Below are 12,621 nucleotides of genomic sequence, written 5' to 3' on the forward strand. Positions count from 1 at the left end.
GGGACGCGGGCATTCAGGTTTTAGGCGGGCTCTTACCTCCTTATCAAAGCTCTTTCGTAGGTGTGTCTGCATGTACTCAGCCACTGCTGACGGTGGGACCTAGTCTGCAGAGCGAGGATGGACAATATCCGAAGGGTCAAACAGGAAGGGGGAGGGTTGGACGGGGGACGAAGAGTGTTTGCGCTTCTTCACACGTTTACAGGGTTTTGACTCCAGAGAAGAGTCTGTGTCAGTATCAGGACCTGAAGTGGTGTCCACTACCGGAATAGGAGAGAAAGGCTTGGGCAGGGGAGCTGGGGTGTCCGCGTGGGCATGTTTGTTAGATTTATAAAGTTTAGAGTAAGAGTGTGCATGTGGCCAAGGGGTACCGAGGGACTCAGAAGGAGGAAGGGGAGTCGGGGCAGGACCAGAGCCAGAGGGAGAAGGGTTCGGGGTAACCAGACGATCTAATTTTTGAGCAATAGGTAATAAGGCGGAGGAGAGGGCCTTATCTAGCTTAGCATCCAATTTTCTATCGATTAAATCCTCCATGGAATCGTCATAATAATAATCATCATCACCTTGGTCCTCACACGCAGTCACCTCCTCTTGGTAGAACTCGCAGTCTGCCATAACTCAGGTGAATAACTAGTGTTCAATCAATAAATCCCCAGAGGGAAGCTCAAATAACCAACCCCAACTTCAACAAGCTAGGGTGTCAGCTGGGAGCAATGCCGGGACAAAAAGAGAGTACATAAAATCCCCACAGGGATTGCGATAGAAACCTGCACAACCCAGGACTAAAGGGGGAGAAATTACACCCAACAGCTTGGGTGAGCAAGAGTTCCCAAATATTAATATAAGGCCACCAGGACCTTTAATGAAGGGGTTACTGCTCAACCAACAGCAAAAACCCCAAGCGCTGCTCTAATTAGGATCACAGGCCCGTACTCAGCTCAAGTTTGTCGCTGCGTTAATCCCCAATTCAGCCCGGGGCAGGGCGTCTATTCTGGCAATCATAGGGAGTCGCGCGTGCCTGCGTGCCTGCGCGCGTGCGTGCTCCCGAGGTGCACGCCGGAAGCCGCTCTAGCCTCAGCGTGCGACTCGCTCCCTGGAGGGGGGTCAAACCCCTCCAATTGCAGACCGCGATCAAAGACGGCCGGCGGCGCCGGCAGCAGCGCAGGAACAATGGGGGCAAGACACGGGACAAAACTTCAATCAGCCCACACGTGCTCGAAAACGAAAGACACCGGTAACACTAACGCGCCTAGGACGCAGCGCGCGACTGAGGCGGCAGACAGGCACCGCGCTGAGCAAGCGAGCAACCACAAAGCGTAGTGGTACGGCGTAGGTGAAAACACAGGCAAGAAATCCTTAACCATAAGCAAAATGACTCGTTATTATTCCGTTTCAGATTCAAGGCATACAAAAGAGAGAGACACTTATCTTGACTGCGGAGCAGCAAAGAAAGAGGAAGACAAGGGAGTGTCTCTCTGTTTTTTATACTTGGACTGATCGCCATTGGTCATTGTGAGGAGGCGTGGTTCAAAGCCTCATGGGATGTGATGTTTTTTACTTATGTAGTTTATATTTCATTGGCTGCTGAGTTCAGTAAAGAAATTGAGAAAGCATAATCAGAAGCCTCTGGTCCTGACATAGAATGAAAAATTTCCTAGCTTACGAGAAGGAAAGTTTCAATTCTATTAAGGACTAGGAGGCGAGGATTATGCATATCTCCCTCCACTTTATTATGCACAGCAGGTTTAACCTCTTCAGTGCCCATGACGAGATAGTCTCGTCATGGAGCACGGTTGCGCTGTGCCCATGACGAGACTATCTCGTCATGGACCCCACCCACTAATGCAACGCCCGGCACAGGAGGGGGAAAGGGCGTGGCACTGAAGGGGTTAAAGAAAACATTAAAATAACACAATAAACATTAAAGACTACACATCCCATGAACCAGAGGAGTAGTCTCTATGGTAACAACAGTCCACTTCCATGACAGTCCACTACATATAATGCCATGACGTCCCTTCCACTTCCTCTTCTTCACTGGAGGATGTTAAGCTGGAATCACCACCTCATTCGAATTTTTGATCATTCCCTGAAACAAAGAAACAATCTTGTTATCCGGTTCCGGAAAAAGGGAACGATCGTCACGGTCTCATAAGAAAACCAAGTGAAAACAGAGAACAGCATAGAAAAACAATGCATTCAAGGACATAAGGCCAAATCAACAGTAATGCATGTCAATTCCTGATCAGCAATAATAAGAAAGAACTTACTTACTCCCAACGAATAAACTCCAGGGTGGGGAGATAATGAAATAATCACAGGGAGGGATAATCCTCGCCTCCTATTCCTTAATAGAATTGAAACTTTCCTTCTCGTAAGCTAGGAAAATGTTCATTCTATGGCAGGACGGAGGCGAGGATTATGCAAGTTCAAAGCTTACTTACGACCAGGGACGCCGCCTCTGAGATAGGCTTAAAGTAGAACCTCTTAAAGGTAGACTCAGATGACCAATCGGCCGCATTCATAATATTCTCCAATCTACCACCTACCTGAACGGCCTTCGACGCCATGGCCCCTCTTGTGGAGTGAGCACCAAACCTACTCACATCCATTCCTGCCTCAGACATAATCCAGCGTACCCACCTGGCTATGGAGGGAGAAGAAACCGCCTTGAACGGTTTCTGCAAAGCGATAAGCAATTGCCGCTCACCAGGGGGCCTAAGCTTCAAGGTCACTTCCTCATATACCTTAATGCATCTCACCACACACAACTTAGGATGATCCGGAAATGAAGGATAAGATACTGACCTGGTATTGGTTTTCGTTCTCCGAAAAATGGTAAAGGTAACTCCATCCGGAGTAAAAACCCTAGCAGTGATGTCTAGAGCCCTGACGTCTGACACCCTTTTACATGAGACTAAACATAGGAGAATAGCCAGCTTGGCGGACAGTTCTTTGCGGGACAAAAATTGATTATCCTGCCAACCCGACAGGAAATTCAGCACCTGGTTGACATCCCAAAGGCCTGCATATCTAGGTTCCGGCGGCTTAGACAACCGGATGCCCCGCATCAATTTACAAACTCAAGGGTGTTGCCCCGCCGGTCTGCCCTCAATCTCACAATGTCCAGCAGAAATGGCAGAACGAAAGGAATTAACCGTCCGGTATGCCAAGCCGCTTCGGGACAACTCTGCCAAAAAATTCAAGATATGAGTAACTGATGCCCCCACGGAATCCAAGTGTCTCTCCAGACACCAACCGTGCCACAGTCGCCAAGCCGAGCGATAACGCTTGACCGTTCCTGATGCCCAGGCTTGCTGGATGAGGTGCTCAGTGTCCGAAGAAAGTTGGTCGTCTTTCCAACGTCCCCTGAAATCCTCCACGCCATGAGAGGTAAATGGCCCTGAAGCACCAGAGGGTGAAGATTCCCCTGAGGATCCTGAAAGATTGAAGGGAATGAGGGCAGAAGAATCGGACAGTCCCACGACAATTCCATTAGCGTCGGAAACCAGGCCTGCGCCCTCCAAACCGGTGTAATCAGCATCATGGACGCCACCTGACGACGAACCTGGGCTGCCACCCTGGGTATCATCATGAAAGGGGGAAAGGCGTAAGGGAACTCCCTCGACCAGTCCTGCAGAAAGGTATCCGCCGCTATGGCTTCCGGATCTGGTCTCCAGCTGACGAAGCGCGGAAGCTGGTGATTCAGTCGAGAGGCAAAAAGATCCAGGGTACAAGGACCCCATCTGGCCATCAAAGCCAGGAAGACTGCCCGATCGGGCTGCCAGTCGCTGGAATCCAAGAAATTTCTGGATTGCCAATCCGCTTCCGAGTTCTGCAAGTTGGGAAGGTACTCCGCCGTCACTGAAATCTGCTTCTGAAAGCAATAGTGCCAAAAGTCCCTCGCCAGGTTGGACAAGGCCCGCCCAGTCGATTGATGTACTGCACCGCTGAGATGTTGTCGATCCTCAGAAGGATGCAACAAGAGATCCTGTCCTTGGTCATGGACTTCACTGCAAAGGATCCCGCCAGCAGTTCCAGACAATTGATATGTAACCGGAGTTCCTCTTCCGACCATCTGCACCCCATCGGTGTTGCCACACCGGGCTCCCCAGCCGAGTCAACTGGCATCCGATTCGATCACCAAGTCCGGGGCCGACACAAAGATCGCCCGACCATTCCAGGCCGACATGTGGTCTACCCACCACCGAAGTTCGATCCGGGCTTCTTCCGATAGGGAGATTAGCTCCGAGTAGGTCAGACCTCGCCTTAGATGCTGAGCCTTCAACCTCTGAAGAGCCCTGTAATGAAACGGGCCCGGAAATATGGCCTGAATCGAAGAGGAAAGCAGACCCACGATCCTGGCCAGTTTGCGCAGTGAAATAGGGTCTTTCCGTAGCACCTGAGACAGTTCTTTCCGTATCTTGTTCACCCTAGATTCCGGGAGGCTCAAGGAAGCCGAGACAGAGTCTATGAGAAACCCAAGGAAGACCATCTGCTGAGCTGGCCGCAGTTCCGATTTCTGAGCGTTGATGACAAAGCCGAGATCTTGCAGTAAAGCAAGTCATGGTCACGTTCTGGGAAAGATGAAGCAGAGACTGATCCAAAATCAGGATGTCGTCCAGGTAGATAATCATTCGTACCCCCCTGCGGCGGAGAGTCTCCACCACGGGGCGCAACAGCTTCGTGAAGCACCACGGAGCGGAAGAAAGACCGAAGGGCAACGCTCGAAACTCGAAGACTTGACCTTTCCAGGCAAACTGGAGAAAACGCCTGTGAGGGGGACAAATGGGAACCGTCAGATACGCATCCTTCAAGTCGATGCGGACCATCCAATTGCCTTGAAGGAGGAGATCCCGAAGTAGATGTATCCCCTCCATCTTGAAGTGGCGGTAAACCAGCCACTCGTTGAACTCTCGTAAGTTGATTACCGGTCTGAACCCCTTGTCTTTTTTCTCTACCAGGAAAAGGTTGCTGAGAAAACCTTTCGGATGAAGTACCGACCTGCAGACAGCCCCTTTCTTTAGAAGCTCCGAGATCTCGGTCTCTATCAACTCTACCTCCTCTGCCGAGAAATGCAAGGGTCTGAGACGTACCGTCTGAACAGGGGAACCTCTATATGATAACCCCTTACCGTCTGCAAAACCCACGGGTCTGAAGTGATCTTTCCCCAATTGTGAGCGAAGAGAAGGAGCCTCCCCCCCAGGTCTTGAGGGGAAGAAGGGGTAATCCTTACCAGAGGGGCCTCCGGGGGCATTCGCACCACCCCTGTTGTTCCAACCTTTCCCTCTTCCGGAACCTCTACTGGGGTAGAAGGTTCCCTGACGACTGTCAGTCCAGCCGTTGTTCCGACGCTGCTGACCTCGACCTGAGGGTCCTTGTGGTTGTGAACGGCCGGAGGAGCGACCCCTGCCTCTTCCGGCCCCGGCAAAAACACGTCCTGGAAAGATCTTCTTTATAGAGGCCTGAGCCTTGTCCAGGGCGGAAAAGGTGGTGACAAACTTGTTTAGCTCCTTCACAAACGGGTCCCCGAACAGCTTTCCCTGAGCCACGGGCCAAGTCAAGTCACCAAGCTTCGGGTCCACCTTTATCAGGAGCGATCTTCTCCTCTCCGCTGCCAGGGCACAGTTCGCATTGCCCAGAAGGCAAATCGCCCGCTGCGCCCACCGCGCGACTATGTCAGTCGGCAAAGGGTCTCCAGATTCCCTCGACCGCTCTGCCAACTGGATAATCTGGGTCAAGGGACCTACCACGTCAAGGAGTTTATCCTGACAATTTCTCCAGGACCTATCGATACCCTTCTTGGGATCACGCATATACTTAGAGAAAAAGGTACAAAGCTTATCATCAATCTCCGGAGTAAGTGCAACCTTTCCTTTAAGCGAAGGCCGAGGACATTCGCCCATCATACGCGTGCGCACCTCCCTCTCCAGAGGCTGGCGAATTTTTGCCGCCACGTAGTCCGCCACCTTGGCGTCAGGGAACCATTCGGACGACCTGGGATGATAAATGTGCGTGGGCTCAAACATGTCCGAATGCCCCCGTCCCCGTCTTGGCACCCAGAGGAACGGGAACCCGGGCGCCAAGGCAGACCCGAATCCGTATCCTCGGAGGAGACATCCCCGTCCGACACACCCGCCCCTTCAAGGGAAGGACCGCCATCGGGGTCCAACTTTGGGGCGACAGAGTCGCAGTTTTCTCCGGGTTCCTCTTCCTCCCGGCAGGGTGCATGTTTAAGCGTTCGTGCTCTTTTAAGGAAGGTGTCCCTCAATCTGTCAAACCTCTCCAAGTGCCCCGCGTGACACTTAATGGCCTTCCTCCCCTCCCCTTGCGCACTACTGGGACCTGCGTTTGACGAATTAGAGCCCCCAAACATCCCTGGGATACACCTAGCCAACTGATCTACCCTATTTTGCAGGGGAGCCAGCGCCCTCGAAATGGCATGTGAGAGGGCTAGGTCTACCGCAGGAGGGAGGCATTGGGGAGGCCATTTCTCTTCCGCCTCCTGAATGGAGGAATAGAAGTGGTCTTCAGAAGAAGACATAGTTATGAGGGTGAGAGCACACCACAACGCCTGAAAGATAAAGCAGGCAGCCAGTGTTGCCAGATTTTTAGACCCGTCCCAAGCCCAAAGCCGCTCAAATATAAGCCCAAAATAAGACCAATCAGACCAGTTCCAGCCCAAAAACCAGCCCAAATTAGCAAGTCTCCAATTATGCACAAATTGTCATCAGAAACAATTTTAAAGACAAATATACATTCTATTCAATATACAGATGGTGGGAGGGTGTTAACTGGGCACCTGCCTTAATGCTATTAATTTTTAAGACCAGTTCTCACTGCGACTTCTAAGAGCCCCTGCAGCTCCACTCTGCCTATTGCTTAAAGATTCAGCCCCCCCCCCCAAATCAGCTCCAGTTCGAGCGGCAAACAGTGTGCGCCTTGGCATCAGCAACGTGGTGAAGCACGGAGTGTCAGATCCATGCCAGGACAGTGGTAAACAGACGCACGCGGTGCTGCCAGCAGGTGCGTGCGAGGTTGGGTGGCCCCTGCACGACCGTTTTCGAAGCTGGGCTGGCCTACGAACAACCGATGTGGTCAGTTTTGGTTTGGGTGTTAAAACACTCTCTTTACCTACGTCAACTTCCTGGCATCTATCAATATTCATCACTTCCTACAAATAGGGTGACCAACTGGCATGGGTGCAAATTCAGGATGGTGAGTGTAAAAAGTCAAGACAAAGGGTCAAAATTCAGGACAAAAATTCAGGACGGGAGGTCAAAATTTAGGACAAAACTTCGGGACAAAAGGTACATTTTACAGACACATCAAAGGTGGTCGCGTAATAGTGTATAAGTAATTCCATCTATATCCAAACATTCATCCACTTGAAAACGTACGTATCTTTCCATCCATCATTTCACTCATCCATCCCTCCATCCACACTTTCACTCATCCATTCATCCACCCTTTCACCCTATCCATCTGTACACTCATCCATCCACTCTTCCACCCAACCATCTACTCATCCATCCAGCCATTTATCCACTCACCCATCCAGCCATCTTTCACTTACTCATCCATCCACCCAGTTACTCATCCTACCACCCAGTCCCCTTTTCAGTCATCCATTCATCCTCCCTTTCTCTCTTCTTTGACCCTTTCACTTAGCCATCCTTCCTTTCTTAGATCCACCCATACTTCAACTCATCCACTCATGAATCCATCCATTGACCCTATCACTCATCCATCCACCCATTCACTCACCGATCAGCCACCCTTTCACTTATCCATCCATCCTTTCGCTCATTATCCATCTATTCACCCTTTCATTCATCCATTCACCCTTTCACTAATCCATCCAGCCATCCCTTCACCTACTCACTCGCCCACCTTTTCCTCTTAATTATGAGCTGAGCCTTTGTCTGCAGAGTTGCAGACAGAAGAGGCCCATCAAGAATTTCGCCCTTGCTGTCTTCCTAAAGCAAGGGGTGGGGTGGGGGAGGGTTCACTATGCACCTGCACATAGGCAATCTGAAAAAGTGGAAGTCATGAGTAATGCTTGATGCACAGTGCCAGGCCATGAGGTGATTGTGACATGGTGTTTCCAGGGCTTTAAGCGGGATGAAAAAACTGGGGGTCTCTCCAAGGGGCGTGTCTGATGTAATTAATGGTGTTGCTTAAAACAACTAAGCTAAAAATCTGTGCTTAGCATTGTGTGTCACCGGACTGGTATTTTGCCTCTTCTGTCATTGCATCCAGATATATATCACAACAAGTAACGTTACACCTACAACAAGCCAGAACCATTTGCTTTGTTAATGGTTGTTAGTTTCATAAAATAAAAATGCAGCAACCATGGCTTAATTGAATATAATATTGAAACTGCACTTTTCTAAAATGATGAGACGGAAAGAATTCCCTGCCCCAATCTCCACTCTGTCTATTGCTTAAAGACTCAGCACCCCCCCAAAAAATTTTCTTACACCCCCCCGCCCGAAATTTGGCTCTAGTTGCGCCTCTGACTCACTCACCTGAGGTCGGGGCGGGCGTCGAAGTCCGGACTCAGCAACTGGCCTGGGTGACCACCAGTGGACCACAGTGGGCGGCAGCAGCAGGGACGCCACGTGCGTCCGACTCCAGTCCGACTCCTCATGATGATGATCGATGAGATGATGCGTCCTGGCGTCCACCGTTGAGCCGAGCTGAAAGTAAGAGCTCCGTCAGGCTGAGGTCACGCACCGTGACGCACGCACGCAGGGGCTGGCCAAAAAATTATTCCCAGGGCCGTCATTGGTAGCGTTTTCGCGCGCTACTGGATTGATGGCCCTGGGGGACCCCCACATTGGCCTGCGCACTCACACGATGGACTCCTCGTGGTCGGCGCCCGCCCAGGCCACAAAATTGCGCACAACATTCCAAAACTAGCCCAAAAAGTAGCCCCCCGCCAGGCATGGTTTTTTCCCGCACAACTGGGAAAAAAGTCGCCCAATTGTGCGGGAAATAGCCCAATCTGGCAACATTGCAGGCAGCCCCCTCTTCAGTGCTCAAATCAGCCAGGAAAAAATTCCAGCCGTTGGAGTCTCTCAGAACGAGAGATGAAAACCGCCCAGCAGGTGGCGCTGCGAGCACGCTATGGGGAAAAGCACTGCAAGCGGTGTCTAAGGAGAGGGTTGGACGAGCAACGGGCGGGCCACCAGCTCAGCGCCCGCGCACTCGATCGCGCCTCACCGCCGCAGAAGCGCTCGTCAGAGCTGCCCCCCCCCCGGCAATGACCCCTCTGGTTCATGGGATGTGTAGTCTTTAATGTTTATTGTGTTATTTTAATGTTTTCTTTAACTCCTTCGCCGCGGCACGAATTCCGCCGCGGCGCTGGGGGGGTTTGGGTGCAGTGCGGCGCCGCCATGCTCGTGACGGAACCACTCCGTCATGAGTCACGGGCGAGCTGTGCTCATGACGGAGTGGTTCTGTCACGACTCCGCCCACTGCGCTATTCGCCCGCACAGGCGGGGAATTAGCGCTGCGTGGGCGGAGCGGCCGCCAACGGCCGTAGCATGACGGAACCACTCCGTCATGAGCACACGGCACCCGTGGCTCATGACGGAGTGGTTCCGTCATGAGCAGGGAACGGGTTAAACCTGCTGTGCATAATAAAGTGGAGGAAGAAATGCATAATCCTCGCCTCCGTCCTGCCATAGAATCACCGCATTGTGGTGTCAGGGCAGCCAGAGTTGGTTAGGGATAGGACCGGCCAGAGGCTCAGCGTCCTAATTCCTAAACTTGTGCAAAGTGCTGGGAGCGCTTGACTAAGCTGCTTCGCTCAGACTATGAACGTCTAACAGATTCTATTACAAGACCGGAGGCTTCAAATTATGCTTCTCTTTCATTTACTGCAAACAAACAGCAGCCAATGAGAATCATCATAACATGTAACATAACATTCCCAGAATGTTTAATGTAACAAAAACAATAACCATAGAGACTAGCCCTATATAACAGTCCACAACCAGAACACTTCCTCTTTCTTTGCTGCTCCTACACAGAGATAAGTGCTCGATTTGCATATCTTGCTCTGTCTCGTGTGTTGTGTATCAGTAATGTTTGCAGCCTTGAATATTGTGTATTTAATGTCTTTCGCATCTCTCTGCTTGTGCATTGTTTGAATTTTGCGCGCTTGGTCGTGTCTGGACAGCGCATCGCGCTCACGCATCTTAGCGGCCGATCGGAAGGTGGCGGTTCTGCTTTTTGAAGCGCTCCTCACCTTCCGATCGCCGTTTTTCCCCTGTGCCTGGTATCTTTCGCCTCGTTAGCATGGCGGGCGGTGCTCCCCCTCGTTTGAGCCCGCAATCCTGGAGCCTCGCGTTGTGTAGCCCAATTGGGCTCCTTTTGGGCTCCTTTTGGGCTCCTTTTGGGCTACACAACGTTTTTCTTCGTATTTCCTCCTCCTCCACGCGTTTTCTTCGCGCTTTGGAGAAAAAGGTTGTCCGGAGCGTGAGCCCTTGAGCTGACGCCTTCCCAGGCTGGAAAGATAGTGGCTGGCCCCCAGCTGTGTGCAGGCTGGTAGGATCATTCAGGCTCCCCATACCCTCTGGGTGTCTTGAGTACAGCTTTGCTGAGGAGCATTTATATATACAGACTTTTGTTCCAGTGTGTTTGCACCAGGGTGGCTCCCCCTTGACTGATCCCTTTGGGATTCATAGATATATATATATATATATATATATATATTTTGAAGTCTTGACGTGCCGCCTTCTCCCTGGTGGACATGGAAGACTGGGCCTACTTTGAGGAGGACGAGTATGGGTACTATGAGGAGGAGCATGCCCCCCTCGAGGACAACCTTGTGCAGGCTTTAGACGCCTCGGTTCAAGACTCCGTCACTAAGGCGGTGGAGGTGGCAGTCCCTAAGACCGTAAATAAAGCATTGGCAGCGGCATTAAAGCCCATTACAGCGCAACTGGAAACTTTCGCCTAGCGATATGGACTGTTGCAGCAAGATACCATACAGGCGTCTACTTCGTCAGGGGGTAAATCAAAATCTAAGTCTAAGTCCTCCAATTGGCCTCATGCCCAAACAATCACTACTCCCCCACCCCCTGCGTTCAGGGACCACCCATATTCTGGGGCCCCTAATCCTTTGCCTGCAGCGTCCAGGGTGGTCACGGATACCGATACCGACACAGACATGGATTCTACCAGCCACACTCTGTCACCTAAGAAGAAAAAATCTAAAAAGTCAGGGGTGCGTTCTCAATCGCCCCCAGTCTACCAACCTTCTACATTCTTTGACTTTAATCCCAAAGATATAGTGCACCCTAGGTCTTCGGATTGGGCGCCTCCTCCAGAGGTGGCGGACTATATTCACCAGAATTTACGGCGTAGTTTCGATAGGGATGTTCGGAATCGCTTGAGATCAGAATGCCCCCGTCCAGATGTCCCGGACAAAGTCGCGGACACTCCGGACATAGACCCCAACATGCTAGCGTTCTTAAAAAAGTTTCAGACGGATCCTAAGAAGAGCATCGACCGTGCTTGGCGCGGATGCCAAGATAAGTTACTGGATACTATTGGCCCATTATCAAAATTTTTTGGAGATGGCTCTGAAAGCCAAAGAGTCTGGGGATCCGATTGACCCTGACATTTTGGCGGGTTGGACCCAGCGTGCTATATGCTTCCTGGGCAATGCAAATTGCGCCATTTCAGCCGAGCGCAGGAAATCCCTCTTAATGCGTATGGATACCAACTTGACGGAATTGGCTGGGGCTGAACCAGGCCCCCTGGCGGACGGCCTACTCTTCGGAGACCGTTTCGTGAAGGACGTCTCCAAGTATGTCACGAGTCTAGATAAAGCCCAATCAAATATCAAACGGATGTTCACCACTGGCCTTTTTGGAAGGGCCGGACGAGGCAGGGGCCGCTCGTCAGGCCGTCAGTATCATCAGGGTCCCGCGAGAGGTGGTTATGGCCGAGGCTGCGGAGACTTCCAAGATTCAACCAGAGGTGGCACCTACTACCCAACCAGACGTCGCGGGTTCCACCGCGGTGGCAACAGAGGAAACCCCCGTCCTAAAATTACAGCAGGTAAGCCCAGTGTCTTTGTCTGTTTATCCCCTGGGGGTCGGATTTGCCATTTTCTTCGCAGTTGGTAGGCCCTTACTCAGGACGCTTGGGTTCTTCAGACAGTGCAAGGGTTTCACATAGATTTTTATCAAACTCCTTTTCAGGAGTCGACTCCCAACCCCCTATTTTTTTCCCAACAAGACGTGCATTTTATAGATCTAGAATTAGACGAGCTGCTGCGCAAGCACGCGGTGACCTATTGCGAGGACGACGGTCCTGTAGGCTTCTGCAGCACCGTATTCCTCATACAGAAGAGGGGTGGGGGGTTCCGACTGGTTCTCAACCTGAAAGGGTTCAATTCCTTTGTCCTGTATCGACATTTCAAGATGGAGGGTATCCATCTTCTGGCGGACCTCTTGAGAAGTGGGGACTGGCTAGTCCGTCTCGATCTCAAAGACGCTTACCTTACAGTGCCCATTTTTCCCCCCATCGCAGATTTCTACAGTTTCAGTGGCGCGGCAGGCGCCTGGAATATTAGGTCCTTCCTTTTGGTTTTTCCTCGGC

Source organism: Triturus cristatus, chromosome 9 (genome assembly GCF_964204655.1).
Source record: "Triturus cristatus chromosome 9, aTriCri1.1, whole genome shotgun sequence".
Classification (NCBI taxonomy): Eukaryota; Metazoa; Chordata; class Amphibia; order Caudata; family Salamandridae; genus Triturus; species Triturus cristatus.